We start from the raw sequence: 18,270 nt of genomic DNA, 5'->3' as shown, positions 1-18,270 counted from the left end.
AGATTGCCTTAAGCAGCATAAAAAACTGTCTTGTACGAACTAGTTGAAATTCTTAAGAAAAATTGTTTTAAAAAGTTCCTTGAAATAAAGCACCACTTACCGATATGTTTACACTCATTTAAGTTTAATTGGTAACCCCACAAAGTCACGTGATCCTACAACATGTATACATTTTATTAAATCAATGTAATGTTGAAATTTTGTTTACGCGTTGCAAAAGCCTGATGAAAAACGAAACTTATAAATTGTGTGCTTCATTTATAAATAATACTGGGAAAGTGTATCCATGTATCCATGGTACGCATATGGAGTTGAACTTGCCATTTTAATCCATTTTTTATGTAACAGTTTCAAAACGCAAATTAATATCAGTTACAATTTTGACGTTAAAAGTTGAGCATCGTTACATATGAGATTTTTGTTTCAAGCAAACACATTATATCTACATGCTCAGCCATTGTTGTGGTTTTTTAATGCATTTTCACACAGTGCTTATACGTCTAAATAAATACATTTACTGTCAAACCAGGATAGAAAAATCCATTTCAAACGCTCATACTTAAAACGTTCAATTATAAAGACGTGTTGGCAAATATTCAGCAAACTTAAGGGTATCATTAAAAACATATACTTTCTAATAATACTTTTCAACAATATCAATTCGTTTATCATATAAATAATAACCGCAATAAATTACACTTAAAATTGTAGAAATGGGAAATAAATGCTACATCGTAAAAGGAAAGATTTAAACCTGAAACAAATGTAGAAGAAACTAGTGTTTAATATGATACTGATGTAAAGATATTTGATGAAATCATAGTATGCACTCAACAACGTCTATACATGTCATAGTTCTAGTTTTTACATGAATAATATTACGGAGAGGCGCCCACTTTTGATATAAGAGTATTCGAGATAATGCATGACACGCAAGTAAGTTAAATTGTTCAATACTTACAGTTAGAGATAAAATATGTCCTGTCAGAGTTTAACATGTAAAGTAAAACATCCGTTTGGATAAAACACTCGAGCTGCACATAACCACTTGACTTTGAATTGAGTAAATGATATGCGATATTTACTTACTTGAAAATCAACGACAGGAGTAATATATTATTTCAACATTTCGATTAACCAAACTATTGGACCAAAGTCGAGTAAATATTAAAAGTGATTTATCACAAACCTCTTGTTCCTTCATACAATTGCAGAGTCTTCCTTGTTGTAATAAGTGCAATCATGATTTATGTTCCATTTAGCTTCAATTTTCTCCAATTTGAAACGTTGGCTGTCCATTCTTCCTGATAAAATTTTAAAACTTAACATTGAGTAATATTTCGGTCTTAAAATGCTTGTTATCACTGTTAAACAGTATAATTATAAGGTAATATTTAAAAAAAATTATCAAAACCATTATGTGGCCTGTCGACCTACAAAACCAACTGAAAATGCCCAAACGATCATACAGCATTATAAAAACGTGGTTCTTATACATTGAATTTTAAATTGACACTTAAAATGAGATTTAACACTTTGTGTCCTTCTATTAAAGGTGCCAACAAAATTTGCGATGGCTGCATATGTTATATTATAATAATGTACTAAAAAGGAAGTAAGGTCATGAGATTTACAGATGCGTAAATTAATTTCTTAACGGAATTAACATTATTTATTGAAACCACTTCTTAAATACTTAAATACATATTTGGACATAAAAAGGTTCCAATAAAAAATTAGTCGTCCTACCAATAAATAAAACTGAGGAAAAAAAGTAAGTTAAAAATCGTGAATAAATAATAGCTTAAAAATATGATAATTAGTTAATTTTTAATTGTGGAAATAATATCAATACAAGCTCTCTTGTACCAATATAATAAAATCTCACAATAATATCAATTTAAATGATAATAAATGTGCCCAATTCCATTCGCCTTCATTATATCCCCTGAAAAATAATCGCAAGAAATCGAAGTAATACAATAAAAACAGCGTGGAAAACATGATAGCTTCACTGTAAAGATATTTAAACCGGACAAATTATTCGTAACTCTACACCGATAATTACTCGTTTTCTTGCTTTTTAACGTATGTTCAACAAATATGAAAAATATTATAAACATTAATTTATCGCGAGTATTGGCAAAAAATGTTTCAATATTTCATAATATATTAACACAGATCGTAGCCTTTGTTAGCCCGCTTCATCGCACAAAAATGTGTTAGATGGCGTAACCAAAAACATAGATATGTGTTCCCCTTTTTAATTGCATGTTAAGTATATTTTATTGTTCAAATGTAAACATGTACGCGTGTGTACGCGTAAACACATATCACAAACATAACAAATAATGATTACAAACATGCATATTTAACATGCATTTAGCAATTTCAAAAGTATACATATGTATGACGAATGTGTGTTTGTTTTTAATTATAGATGATAACGAAAGATATTTCATTCGAAAACACGAGCTTGAACAAAATCATGTATAATTGCATGGGAAACAAATTACGTTTAAAATAAAGGTAATTTAATTCAGAAATGTTTAGTTAATGTAATGGAAAACTATAGACAAAGATTGCGACGTTACTTTCATTCGCAACAGCGTCAATTTCTCCAACTTGGGCAAAGACAGCTCCCGAATAAATACATAACGCCAGAAAAGCAGTGTTCATTGCAACCCTCACAAGAGTCTTTCTTGTGCTTCCAGACACAAGAATAATAGGTCCTACAATTCTCACCGCCTCTCCAAGGGCCACAAGTCGGATATTTGTCCCATGTACACTTATCTGTAAACAGAACATATAACAACGCTGAATAAGTTTAAATTAATTCAGTTAATATCATATTATCTAGATGTATAAATAGATTCGTAATTACCATTTAACACACCTGAAACGGTTATCAGTAGGAAAAAAATCACGAAGACAAACTTGAGGAACATCTTATTTAAGATATATCGCTAAAAGTGTCAATGGATAGAAAAAAACACGTCTGTCATATTCGTCTGTCTGATTGCCCACCCATCCCCCCTCTTTCCTCAATGATTTATTACTTCAAAACAAAAAATTACAAGAGAGAAATCAGATAAATTTAAATCGTTGTCGCTATATCCACAATGGGAAGTAACATGTGAACTAGGATGTATCGAGAAAGCTTCTGATATCTCATCTCTGGTTCTTAATTCTTCGGCTAAGATTATTAGTTTGCCCAAAGTATTGTAAATGACTATTTTTACACATAATAAGGTATATAAAATTACGTGAAGTATAATTTTCAATATAGTATTAATTATAGTATTAATCATAGATAAACCGGTAACACAGTCAGTCACCCAGTTCTGGCTGACAGTTCCAGTTCCATCACATTTCTTATTTGTGAGGCTTGTATGGAAAGAGTAGGTTCATCAATTATTTCTTCAATTGTGTTATGTAAAGCAATAATTGCAAAGTAAATGTTTACATAAATCGTTTGGTCAGCAGGCGTTTGTGGTTCCAAAAAGAGGCTTCAGACCGAGCGATTTTAAAGCGCGTTCTTTTGAAGGCTAAAAAGTTTGAGATCTTAATTTTGTTGTTTTGTGGCAAAAAATATGGTTTTGTTTTGTTTGTGCAACAACATGTAAATTGTAAAAGCCAATCATTTCCGGTACACTTTATTCATAACTAGCGGACCGTATAAACGATACCGTTGTTCCGAAACACTTAAAAGATGCTTGTTATACAGATTTGTTCTGTTTTCTGTTAGCCTTTATGGGTCATTAAAGTATGGTTACATGCAAAGAATCTATTGTAAATAAACATTTTAAAAATAATTGACGTTTTTATGTATAAAAATGAACACATCTATACAGAGATATGCGTGTAATAAAGTTACCACATAAAATATCAGTATTCCTTATCGCAATAGCCAATATTTCAACGCTAGATGAGATCTGGTAACATAGATTTAACGATATACAAAATGCTCGTTTTTATTTTTGTGTGTGACAATGTATTCCATGTGAATTCCCCCGACGACATCTGAACATTTACGAGCAAACGCGAAATAGGTTTCGGGCAGCGTCGGAAGAACGACGTTGTTCTTCCGACGCTTCCCGAAGCCAGTCTCGCGTTTGCTCGTAAATGTTTGTCGCGGGAAATTCACATGGAATATATTGTAGCACAAACAAATAATAACAAGAGCACCGCCTTGCGGGTGCAGACCGCTCATCTATTTTCTTTTTAAAGGTGAAGGGACTCTCATTTTCAATCACAAAGGAGGGAGGAGTGGAGTGAAGAGGGGTGTATAGTGTGGGGTTGTGGACATTTATTACACTATCTTCCAAAAAAGCGAAAAAAAAAAAAAAAAAAAAAAAAAAATGGGGGGGGGGGGGGTATAGTGTGAGGGTGTGGTGATAATTTGTGAGATGATCTTAAAAAAAAAAAAAAAAAAAAAAAATCAAAAAAAAAAAATTTGGGGGGTGGGGTGGGGTGGGGGGGGTGGGGTGGGGGTATAGTGTGAGGGTGTGGTGGTCATTTGTGAGATGATCTTAAAAAAAAAAAAAAAAAAAAATTAAAAAAAATTGGGGGGGGAGGGGGGAGGGGGGGAGGGGGGGAGGGCACGGGGGATGGTTTGGGTGAAGTCTATAGTGGTATGTCAGGTAAGAGTAGTTTCATCAAAGTATCAATCAAATCTAATCATAAATAAAGAAGTTATGGCAATTTTAGCAAAATTTAATAATTTGACCTTGAGAGTCAAGGTCATTCAAAGGTCAAAGTAAAATTCAAGTTGCCAGGTACAGTAACCTCATGATAGCATGTAAGTATTTGAAGTTTGAAAGCAATAGCCTTGATACTTCGAGTGGATCGAAACACAAAATTTAACCATATATTAAAAGTTACTAAGTCAAAAAAGGGCCATAATTCCGTAACAATGACAACCAGAGTTATGCAACTTGTCCTTTTACTGTACCCTTATGATAGTTTGTGAGTGTTCCAAGTATGAAAGCAGTATCTATGATACTTTAGGGGTAAAGTGACCAAAACATAAATCTTAACCAAATTTTCAATTTTCTAAGTATAAAGGGCCCATAATTCCGTCCAAATGCCAGTATGAGTTACATAACTTTGCCTGCACCGTCCCCTTATGATAGTTCATAAATCTTGCAAGTATGAAAGCAATAGCTTTGATACTGTAGGAATAAAGTGGACCTAAACACAAAACTTAATCATATTTTCGATTTTCTAAGTATAAAAAGGGCACATAATTCTGTCAAAATGCCAGTCAGAGTTACATTACTTTGCCTGCACAGTCCCCTTATGATAGTTAGTAAGTGTTGCAAGTATGAAAGCAATAGCTTTGATGCTTAAGGAATAAAATGGACCTAAACACAAAACTTAACCAAAATTGTCAATTTTCTAAGTATAAAAAGGGCACATAATTCTGTCAAAATGCATGCCAGAGTTATCTAACTTTGCCTGCCCAGTCCCCTCATGATAGTTAGTAAGTGTACCAAGTTTGAATGCAATAGCATTGATACTTACTGAGAAAAGTGGAACTAAACGCAAAACTTAACCAAAATTTTCCATTTTTTAAGTATAAAAAGGGCACATAATTCTGTCAAAATGCACGCCAGAGTTATCTAACTTTGCCTGCCTAGTCCCCTCATGATAGTAAGTAAGTGTACCAAGTTTGAATGCAATAGCATTGATACTTTCTGAGAAAAGTGGACCTAAACGCAAAACTTAACCGGACGCCGACGCCAACGCCAACGCCAACGCCAACGCCAACGCCGACGCCGACGCCAAGGTGATGACAATAGCTCATAATTTTTTTTCAAAAAATAGATGAGCTAAAAACGAGCATTTTGTATCTCGTTAAATCTATGTACCCATACGACATCTAGCGTTGAAACGTTGGCTATTGCTAGAAGGAACACTTATTGTGTATGGGTGAACTTTATTTTACGAAATACTTTGCGAAATATTCGTTGTTTTTGAGTATTATTTGACCTTAATGGTATTCATATGAATGTTTTGATAAATATCGATTTTCAAATTATAAATAAATCTATATTATCATCATATTAAGATTCCGTCGTATACGTTGTTTACATATTTATCGAAATGAAATTGTTATAAACAAAGCACAGGTATACAAATTGGCATTCGCCATCATGACAAATGATCTTTTCGCATGGCTATGATATTCAAAATATCACTGAATTTAATACGTGAGGCCGATTTCTGGAATGTACACACGTATTCTAAGCAAAACCTGTCACAATAGACGCAGGAAATCACTAAAATAGTTTGATATCAAATTATATGTAACATGCCTTTATGAAATTGGCGGCGAGCTACCGTAATTACTCTATGTTTTTGGACACTTAAATTTTTTTTTTTTTTTTCGTGTACGAAAACATAGTTATGAAAAATATTAACAAAATACAGGTGTCCAAAAACATATTGTCGAAAATGGAAGTGTCCGAAAATAGCGTCAATTGTATCAACGACTACCAGTAATAGCACGCGCTTGTAAAATACCATGCCGTATAGTATAAATTACAGTTATAAATGTTTGCACTGCATTTTAAATAATTGTAAATGCTTAATTTATTTGACAGAAAGTTACTTCAAGGTTGTACTTTGACCAACGATTTCAAAAATGAGCATGTGATGTACCGATACACGCTTGTATGAACCTGTAATTAACGCAACAGAAAAAAGCAAACTATGAATTCTTTGTTTGTTCATTTCCGATAGTTGTTGTGAAACACCTTCCATTGTTCCTAAAACTTGTAATAGGGTGCATCACAATTTGAAACATTTAGTATTTGTCACAGTTATTTTACTGAGAAGGGGTAGTACCATTGCGGTAGATAATTGAACTGTTAATTGGCACTACCCCTGGTAATTGTCATAACGCTAATGCTATCGGGCGAAACCATTGTTTAATACCGGTTTACAAAGTTATTTACCCAATAACGCAAATGTAATGGTCCATTGCCCTCAGGCATGCACCCGCAATGTTTTATGATGTTAATCTGGTTGTAAAACCCCATGATCGAAGTGTCATTAGATAACGAAAACAGGTTCGAAATTTGGTAAATAGCGCTGTAAAATATACTGTCCGAAAACTTAGAGACATAAATAATGGACGAAAACTCGTGTGTCCGAAAATAAAGAGTCACGAAAAATAATTATTTTTGCTAAAAAAGGGGGTGTCCGAAAACTTAGAGTGTCCGAATACATAGCGTAATTACGGTATACATGTATATGTACACGAACGAGCAAGCATTTTCGAAAAATATATCCCGAAATATTACTACAAACGCCCAAATATCCCCAAATACACTGAATTAATACAATGCAATAATATCCATATGGCTAAACGCACAAGCTTGTTTACGCGCAAAATCATGGATACATTCACAAACCCACACTAATTAACTATCAACCTTCGACATAGCATCAACATAAACAAATATACATACCTGAATTTTAAGGCAAATCCAAATTTGTAATAAAGCATGTGGCTTTTAATTGAGCACGTGCAGCATATTCCAATGTCATTCATAAACGCAACTCTTACACGCCCAACTCTGATCAACATGCGCTCTCGATTTCGGCATGTAGATCAGGTCAACTGGGTTATTCGACCGTCCTAAAAATAGCATCTTTAAGGCTGCATACCACTGAATCCTTACCCAAACAATTAAACTCAAGTGAAGACTATCTCTCCGGTTATGTGTTTGTTTATCCAACAAACTTACTTCTTATACTCCTATTAGATACAACTATAATTGTATATTGTCATACAATTTAATAACAAATTTAATAAATACTATTACACTTTTGTCATATGATTAAATTACAAATTTACTATACATAAATGAATTTGCTGCATTGTTGTATGTGTTTTAAACAAAACAGATATGTTGCTCTCATTATATTGTACAATTTCGATTATATGCTCTTTATGATTCTCATATATTTTGAATTGTATAAAAGTAGATAAACAAACATAAATTGTCTATGAACTGTGGCTAAATATTTTTTTTATAATTTTCGATAAATATCTAAAAAACATGTTTTTTTTGCCAAACCACTGGAAGATGAAACAGAAACATGTACTATGTACTGTGTGTATTTCCACATCTCTGACATTTTAACTATATTAATTTCTTTAAATATAACCTTATACCTTTTTTGTCTTTACTCTTACTTGTCATATGAAGTAAAAATAAAATAAATAAATAAATTGCAAATAAGCTACACGGAAACCACTATCTATGTAATGCAAAAGGCTTAATGGAAGAACAATAATGAAATACACATCTGTCCCCGGACAAAACTTTCTCTCCCACATGCTGGTTATAGTATCTATGTATTCATCTGTTTCTGATTTTGAAAATATGCTTGCAACTATGTTGATTCAATAGCATGCCTTACAGTCTCACGACCACTAGCGATGTTATTGCTTATTCCATGTCTGTTATTTTCATGTAACGTGACAGAAATAAAGATATTGTGTGTGTGTGTGTGTGTGTGTGTGTGTGTGTGTGTGTGTGTGTGTGTGTGTGTGTGTGTGTGTGTGTGTGTGTGTGTGTGTGTGTGTGTGTGTGTGTGTGTGTGTGTGTGTGTGTGTGTGTGTGTGTGTGTGTGTGTGTGTGTGTGTGTGTGTGTGTGTGTGTGTGTGTGTGTGTGTGTGTGTGTGTGTGTGTGTGTGTGTGTGTGTGTGCTAACAAAAACATTTCTGTATTTAAAAACAAAAAGTGAAACTTCATGCTGAAATAATTGAAACAAAACATAAAGCATGAAACGCAATTTATACTCATGATTTAATAAATATATATATATATATATATATATATATATATATATATACAATCTGTAAAGAAGGTAAATACAATAGAAAAAAGTGGAACAAAAGACGCTTTTAATATTAAGTATTACATACAAAAGACAAACAATATAAATGTACATGTTTATTCACATGTACCTGCATTTCATCGCAAATTACCAAGTCAACGGTGGTCCACCGCGATTTCGGGATTCATTCCCGACAACGCCCGCGCAAGTTCTTATCAACATATTTTATCGACCTTGTCACAGCGATTCGCCACGGCTACATTACTGCGTTCAACGGTGTTTCACGGTGTATCGCGGTGAGGAAAGTATTTGTCACGATAGACTGAATCACGGTGATGCGTGGCAGAAGGCAGAAATCAGTGTATGTAGTGTATGTACGCACAATGTCATATTGTTAAATAAATAAGGTAATTGGTAACCGAGCTTTATACAATCCATTGCATAGGCTTATATCGATTATTATAATGGACGGATTTGCCAAAATACAGCCAATAAACAGGTCTCATTAAATAATATGTACATGAAAAAATATTAAATATAAATGAACTACATAGCACAAGAGTGTTGTATTAATATGAACCATGGTAGATTGAATATATAATTTATGAAGTTTTAATTCGCATAAAAAAATTAACTGAAAATAATATTGAGGAAACGGATTTTCAATGGGATACTGATTTACAGTTATTTGATGCCATCATAACGAACGTTCGACAATGCTATTGTATGCCTAAATCCTTGTTATTTCATCGATAATATAACGAGGATCAAACTTTCGATGTAGTAGGATATAAGGTCCATCGAGATAATGTATGATAACCAAGCAAATTCGTTGAATTGATAACCTCCGTCATTATACTTCTGGACACAAAAGTTTTCTGGACGGATGGACAACGCCAACGTGCATCATCCTCTTATCCATATATATACTCATACCAAGTTTCAATGAAGTCCGTCAAAGCACTTCCAAGATATGGCTCCGGACACACAAAAAAAGTTTTTTTTCAAGATACAAAGGGCCATAACTTCGTTATTATCCGATGGTGTACAATGACATTTGGCGTGCATCATCCTCTTATCCATATATACTCAAACTAAGTTTCAAGGAAATCCCCCAAAGCACTTCCAAGATATGGCTCCGGACACACAAGTGCCGGACGGACGGACGGAAGGACGGAAAGACGGACGGACAACGCCAAAACAATATCCCTCCGCCTATGGCGGGGGATAACAATTTAAAATTGTTTCAGATTAATGACATCGTGCGTTAAGAAAAATATTTGATTTTGAACGTCTGAGTTCAACAGGTAAGGATAAAACATCGATACAAATCAAGCTCTACATAACAGCTCAAAACATCCTACTTCAAGTTAAAATATGGCATGTGATATTTACTTACGTTACAAATACTTAAGGGAGTAATATATTAATTTGGCATTTTCGGATAGATGACATTCAAGTTGAAGGACGCACTTTAAGTAACTGATTTTTCACAAACCTCTTGCCTGGGTTACGTAAGGACAATTTAAGAGTCTTCCTAGTTCTTTCAAGTGCATTGATGATTTATTTGCCATTAGGCGAAGTACAAAATCCTCTTCAACTGAAACAAGTGTTGCTAAATCTTCCTGGTGAAATAAAACAGTAGTTTGAATGACTTTGTTTTTAATGTCGAACATTAATTACTAGTATTATTATACATAATATATTACCTTGTTGTATCGTGTAGTGTTAATGTGACATTTCGATAATACTAACAATTTCCCATGTATCAATTATAATATTAACGTTTGTTTTATCAGATATGCTTTGTAATCAGAATACATTGATCAAATCGATACGTGGAATGAACTTTTTAAAACATATAACATTACATAGCTCGATTTGATTGTGGCCCTAGACAACCGAATGGAAACGCCGCACGGAGCAAGGGCTGTTAATTGAATTCGAAATGAAAATTGATATTGTTGGTTTATTTCCTTTTTAGTCCATTTATTCATGTGCCAACAGCATATATTAGTGCTGCTCTTGCTAAAATATTATCATTATGTAATTGTAAGTTTTAAGAAATTAGGTAACATGATTGTGCAATGTGCCAATACATTTGTTTCACGAAATTAAATTTATGTATGATTTATTATAAATATCCCGCATCCTTATATCGTGGATATATATTTGCACAAAATCAAAGACAAGCTTGTTTAGTACATCTCCCAGAATGCCGCCGTTCCAACATTTAATAAAAAGAAGTACGATTTGTGTACGTGTAACTAAATGCTAACTGTCAAATTATACTTTATTGTGAAAATAAAATAAATACATGTGTAACTGCTATATATGTAAACTTTGGGTATGATAAACCTTATATCGAACATCAATACCATGCGTATTAAAATGTAAATGTTCAAGATCATATACATACCGTTTCTGGTTAGTGATCAATGTTGTTGTCGTTACATCGGGAAAAAATACGGTATTGTATCATTAAAGATTTCATGAACTCCGCAAAGGATTTTGCAATAACCCCGATTGATAGATCTTTGCACTTAATAAGCCTGTGCTGAATAAACAAAGCGAAAATTGCTAAAAGTTAAAAAATATAATAAATTGCAACGGCAGAAAACCGCACATTAACCGTGCGGAAAACTTTACTACTACATCAAAGGTTAGTAAGGTTGCAACAAGATATGCGCTATCCGTAAACAGCGATGTTTATAAGCTATCATGCTTAGGGACATTCATAAACATACATATCGTGATTCTGCATTGTCCATGTACACGGCATCATGGATGCCAATAATCGTACGAATGATGTGAGCACTGAGGCCATCGTGCTCTACTATGGTGTAAACTAGTCACGGTCACCGTATGCTCAACTCACCTGCCCCCGAAAGCCATTTAAAACATGCGGAAATCGCACAGACAACGTGGTAATTTGTTTTAACAAGTTCTACGATCAAACATGGACGAATTTGCCAAAAGTGGAACTTTTAACCAACTACACAAGTATCTTTAAAGTATCAAAAAGAGTTTTAAAATTCATTTGAAAGGAAACACGGACATTATTCAATCAAATTATATAAACTCAACCACTTATTGTCAATAATTAAAAAAACATTCAAAATTATGTTGTAATATTAAAAAATAACACTTTTCTATATAAGCTTCCCTTATAAAATGTGCATGTAATTACATACCATTTCATCCATCCATATATGACATCAATGTGCATAATTAATAGTTTACCTAGGCATCCTCTATGGTATCCACCAGAATAGTACGGATCTTCACACTGTGTACACATGATACCATCTGGGGATCCACCACACTGCTGTTTTTGAGAAATACAGTGCGGGATGTAGATGTGCCTGCAATCTAAAATATGGTAACAAATTATTAAACTATATGTGTATATTTGATATGATTCCCATGCACGTTAATCCGGTCTATTTCGATTTCGTTTTTCAGCAAACAATCTCAAAATGTATAAGGATGCATCGTAAAGACAACGGAACGGTTTAATAATCATCCAGCTATTTTATTTAAGACATCCCGTAAGCGTGCACTATTTTTTGCAGAACGCTTACATTCAGGTTTAAATGTGCGCATATACATGCACGGATATATGCTCGAGTTCATTGCACACATATGACACATTACAAAGTTTTCTTAATGCATTTTGTAAAATGCATTTTTATCAACTTATACTTAACGGTCACGAGTGTATGTTTGTTTGTAATTACAGAAGTTTGGCAAGCTGAATAAAACACAGATCGTGACATTTACTTACAATTACAGCACGATCCTGTTCTCCAACTTGGGCATCGACAGCTTCCACCAGAAAATGCATAGCCATAAAGGCAGTATTGGTTGCAATCTTCACATTCTTCCTTAGGGTCTCTCATAACACACGAATAGCAAGTCCTACATCGTTCGCCGCCTCCGCAGCTTCTGCTGCAGCTTCCCCAGGGGTCACAGTCCCCATATGTAAACCATTCGCACTGATCTGTAAAATGCATGCAATAGTTTGTGATAAACGTTGTTTACGAACGACAAGTTACCGTTTCCAAATAACTTGATAGTATTACATAAAACGAACCTGAAATCTTTATAAGTGTGACTATGATAACTAAGCCGAATTTTAGAAACATCTTTCTCAAGATATTTCGTTGCCAATTAGTGACTACAAGAAAACATGTCTGCTATGGATGAAGACAAACGATGAAATACCGCAATACGTATGAATAAGATGTCATGTCATGCTATCAAAAACTACAAGCAATAAATTGTAGCAACACCGACATAAACCAATATATCATTATTCAAGCAGAGTAATAAAGCTATCAAAGCTGTTAAGGTTTTAATGGTTAACAATGATAAATAATCCTAAGACGCACTTTCTTAAACAAATACTGCTAAAATATATTGCGTTTCAATATTGAACTATGCTAATATTTTAATAACGGGTATGTGTTCTAAAAATCTAGTCACTGAACGTCATGCCATCAACGGTGACATGACGTTAATGCAGGTTACAGCTATATAGACCCAACGTAATACAAAGCCGATTCCAAATCACAATACTGTATGTCAGGAAAAAAAGAGGCGTAACACATGCGGTAAAACGCAAGGATATCGTAATTTTAATGTATACGCGAAACTGTTTATTTGATATAATTAATCGCCGGAGTAAAGAATAAAGGATAGGTAATTATGACTATACAAAAGAAAAGTAAAACTTATTTAAATTCAACTAACGAGCTGGTGCTTGGGTAATATCCCATCTGGATTATTGTAATCTCATCTTGAATGGAACAGCTCAATGCGAAATAAACAAAACGCAACGTATCCAAAACATGTGTGCCAAATTGGTACTCGGCCGACAGAAATATGACAGTTCAAAAGATGCTTTGTATGAACTACACTGGCTACCAGTAAAGGCTAGGATAACATTCAAATTACTGACCTTCATGTATAATTATTCTGTTGGTCACGCGCAAAAATACCTTATAGAACTTTTAAAAGAAAAAGTACCAGCACGTAACCTACGATCTACCGTCTCGTATGACGGATGTTATGATGTGAAACGCACAAAGAGAAAAACTTTCATGGACAGAAGTTTCGGAGTTATTGGTCCGAAACTGTGGAATGACCTACCATCAAGCATTCGGACTTCTGTCTCAATAGACATTTTCAGAAGGAATTTGAAAACATTTCTCTTCAGAGACTTTTACATCGTATTTTAATTTGAATACCTGTGATTTCAAAACAAATCGAGACTAAGTTGTACGGGCTTATTTGTCCAACAACCATGACTCGGAGGACCAAGAAATTAAAGAATTGTGCGGGCTTCTTAGCTCGAAAACGATATTTATTGTACAAGTGACCGGTAACCAAAAATCATTAGGGCTTCTTTGCTCAATGATTGAATGACATCATCCAGCGGTCTTTTAGTCACGCTTAGCCCCTCTAGTTGTGTCTTATAGTCACACTGAAATTTTAACCTTCAAGTTGTGTCTTGTAGTCACACTTGGTCAGTCTATGTGTGACTTGTAGTCACAATAGTTCAAATAAGGTTAAAACCCAAAAGAAGTGTCCGTAAGGGTGACAGGTGACCGGTAGCTGTGGGATCCGAAAGCCAGAGTGCAGAAATATCCTTTCAAGTATCATTTCAATTCATGAAAAAAGTGTCTTTATGTTGCGAAAACTTTGCTCATAAAATCATTATAATTATTGTCTTAACCCTAGTTATATCAATTTATTACATAATATTTTATTTGTCCTGTGTTTTAATATCGTAGCCTGTATTGTTTTATTGCTTAAGTTTCTTACAGCATTTTTATTAATATCACACATTTTTAGATTATTAATTCTTTTATTAATGCTGCATAATAGTATCAATCACTCTTATTTTTTATAAATTGTATGTATATTTATATGTATTGTACAACGCCATTGAATATAATTATATAAATAGGCGTTTCATCAAATTAGCAAGTTTCAAGTTTAAGTTTCAAGTTTCAGAAGAAACACAGCAAACAAGGAAGACAAGAAAAAAAAATGCTTATTTGTTTGGGGAAAAAAGGCACTTGTCAGCGAAATGTTGACAAATTACACGTTAAGTAATTTTCTGTATATACATATACACTGATGTATACAGTTATTCATGGTGGTTTAACAAATAAAACACATAATAAAACCATACCAAAAAGAAAAACAACAATTATTTCAGCTGCTGGTAGTTTTTAAGTACATAAATATAGTTTGTATACACATAAACATAACAAAAAAATGCCCCTTACATATAGAGTATGTTTATATTGATGAAAAAAAAATCATTTGAAAAATAATGTCATATACTGTGTTAAAAACAATGCTTTTTATTGTTGAATTTTGATATAAAATGTATTAATGAATTGTTTGTTATATGCTCATGTCTTCTGTGTAAAAGGTCATGCATTAAAATGCATTTATATAACCAAAATAATATTAATAAAACATATATAGTATGTAGATATTATATATATATCACTACGGCGAGTGTATTTTTTTGCATTTGCTTTCTGTTTCTAAGGTGAATGTAACAGACACACGTTTAACTGAAATGCATTAAGATTTAATTATTACATTACATACATGTAAGTAAGATATTTGATTCTTTTTTGTAAAAGATTTGCAAACTGAAATTTGTCAAGCATTACGCATACATATATATTAATATTATAAAAAGAGCCACAACAACAGAGTGTGTTGATTTATTTGACTGTCCAATATAAGAGATAAGAACATTTTTATAATAAGCCATCTCATCATTTTGCAGGAAGTAAAAGTGATTTCTGCCTTCAATATGTTGCATCAAAGAGATAGCTAAATGAGTTGCAAAGTCTTCTGTTTGCAAATTAAGTACCCATATTTTTATACATTTTCAATTATATTAAATAGGAATGGTGTAAGACGATAATTTGTCGTACTAATTGTTTGAATGATGAAAATGGCGACGGGCATTTTCCGGTTAGCCGTAACCACGTCTTTGGCTCTCCCTTCAATGTTGCTATACGTTTCTAAATAAATGCCACATTCAAAACACGAACGCATACATGCTGTTAATTCGATACAGTAAGAAGTTTTGTATATGCCAAATCAATACATTCGGATTAATATGCATAGTTTCGATCAACGATTATTTTTCAAGTCATGTTGCCAAATATCGAGTGGATTGGAATCAAAATTGGAAATACATTTTATATATGCAACCATTAAGCTCAGTGCATTTTTTTCAGAACATAACAATCCGTTTAAATATATATGCTGTATTGCTTGTGCTGCTTCTACATGTATTTTAGATATACATAATGCTTATCTTCAATTGCTCAAGCGCATATGACATGATTTGCGACTGCATGTGTTTAAAGGAATTATTGCTTCTTTTTAATTACATATGAATGCTTATTTGATCCACTCTTACAATTTGAGTTGTTGTTGTTTTCTCATATTTCTCATATCTGCAAATGCTACAGAGCATCATGGTTTCACGATTTTATTAATTCTAATTAGTTATTGTCCTTTGCTTAAAATTACATATGCAAGCATACGTGCTTAACTCCGACATTTTGCATGCCATTTTCAAACCTTTATAAAAAAGACCGATCACATAATTCTACATTGAATAATGCCAAGGTTTCGTGACTGGATTATTTTATCGAGAGTTATATACTTTTTAAATTGCATATAAAAGCTTCTAATTGAATCTTAAACTCCTGAAACTTTTATACAATTAATATCTCCAATTTCATGTTATTAAGATTTAAGAATTACTTTTCACTTAAGGAGTGCTTGTTCTTTGTTTAAAATTACATGCAAACGCTTCTGTGAAAATCTCCAACATTTTACGTACACTTTTCGCAAAACTAATTATATGCAAGTGCTATAGCTGATATGTTCACGGTTTAACAAGTACATTAATTGTAATACATTCTTGTCATTTTTAAAATTACATATAATATGTAGAACTCTACCTACATTATGCGTGCAATTTTCGAACAACTTCTTAAGTGCTCAATGTTTCATGATTGCGTTGTTTTTAAAGGAGATATTGTTCTTTCTTTATAATTGCATATTGAGAGCCTTGTGATTGTACCTTACTTTATCTTGCAATTTCAATCGTATTCTTTCATAAACGTACATTTTCGTTGACAACCCAACAGTGGCGTGGGATACACTGTCTGCGACTGCTCCTTGTTCGTCCGGCTTTTAAAACATGGTTTTGTGTTATTAAGCCGGTTTGTACATTTAGGCATTTAATAATGTCAAACAATGTAAAGAATAACTGGTCTTTTTCATGTTTATGTCATGCGTTAATAACTTACTCATGGGCACAACTTTGTTCAATTCTCCAGCTTAAAAACATTATCCGATACAATTTATGACCATTTCATGAAATTTGATATCTGCTTCCCTGTCACATACGTTGCAAGTGTTTGTTGGTTTGTGATTAATAAGTTGGCCATTATTAAGATGAGAATATTATGATTTTAAATCTTATTGTGATGCAATCTATTTGTGTCCACACATGTATGCACCATGCGATAATAATGCTTTTAACGACAAAGGAAAAATAAATCACATATATTTCATGCAATCTATAATATAAGCCGATTTTAACGAAATAATAGCACGGTAAACACAGATAATTTGTTCAATTGAAGGCTTGTATTAATACGTTTCCATTTTGTTTTAAACACGATTTAAATTTAAGATTGATTTGTATTAAAATTACTCTTATTTATGTATTGTGTGTTGCATTATCATACGCTTTCAAGTTGACAGTATTTGCAAAATATGTGTACAATTTAGTGGTGGAACAAATGACTTAAACATGCGTCAGAATTGGCGAGCACAAGATAATCAATTTAAATGATGTTTGCGGTTTTAATCGTTTGAATGCGTACCGTGGTAAATACGATGCATAGCAATAATAAAATACGAACAATTTGAACATATCTGCAGTACATGAAAGTATTTATTTTTATGATAAGACTACACAACCTATCGCTTCAATACAAACGCCGAAAATTTAGATCGATAATGGCCTGCTAAGCTGGGCAGACGATAAGGACGGTACTTATGATTTGATGCGTTGTCCATTTCGGTATTTAGACTAAATATAGCCCCAATGAACAAACATTAACACGTTGGGCATATAATATTGTATGCATGTTTTTTGTGCTTTAAAATATTAAATATACTTCAATTATTTACTTACTGTATGTACTCTGAAATGAATACCGTTGTAACAAATTTCCACATACAAACTTATTTTTTTAGGAAAATGCATATGCATGTTAAAGATGCAGTAAGTTCATGTTTCCTACCATCGTCGGACAACCCCGGTCTATTCATTACGTTACTCTCCATTCC

General features: G+C 33.1%; 1 protein-coding gene and 1 long non-coding RNA gene across 2 annotated transcripts in view; one reads left to right on the top strand and one right to left on the bottom strand.

Moving 5' to 3' along the window:
* LOC127838190 (uncharacterized) overlaps nt 1-18,270 on the top strand; it is a 451,449-nt gene that overhangs the window by 206,607 nt on the left and 226,572 nt on the right. The gene's annotated exons all lie outside the window — the stretch shown is intronic.
* Nucleotides 1-18,270, bottom strand: part of LOC127838175 (uncharacterized) — a 126,035-nt gene that overhangs the window by 34,276 nt on the left and 73,489 nt on the right. The gene's annotated exons all lie outside the window — the stretch shown is intronic.

This window comes from Dreissena polymorpha, chromosome 7, assembly GCF_020536995.1.
Source record: "Dreissena polymorpha isolate Duluth1 chromosome 7, UMN_Dpol_1.0, whole genome shotgun sequence".
In the NCBI taxonomy this organism is placed as follows: Eukaryota; Metazoa; Mollusca; class Bivalvia; order Myida; family Dreissenidae; genus Dreissena; species Dreissena polymorpha.
The sequence above is the reverse complement of the archived record's forward strand: the minus strand, read 5'-3'. Positions and strand labels throughout refer to the sequence as shown.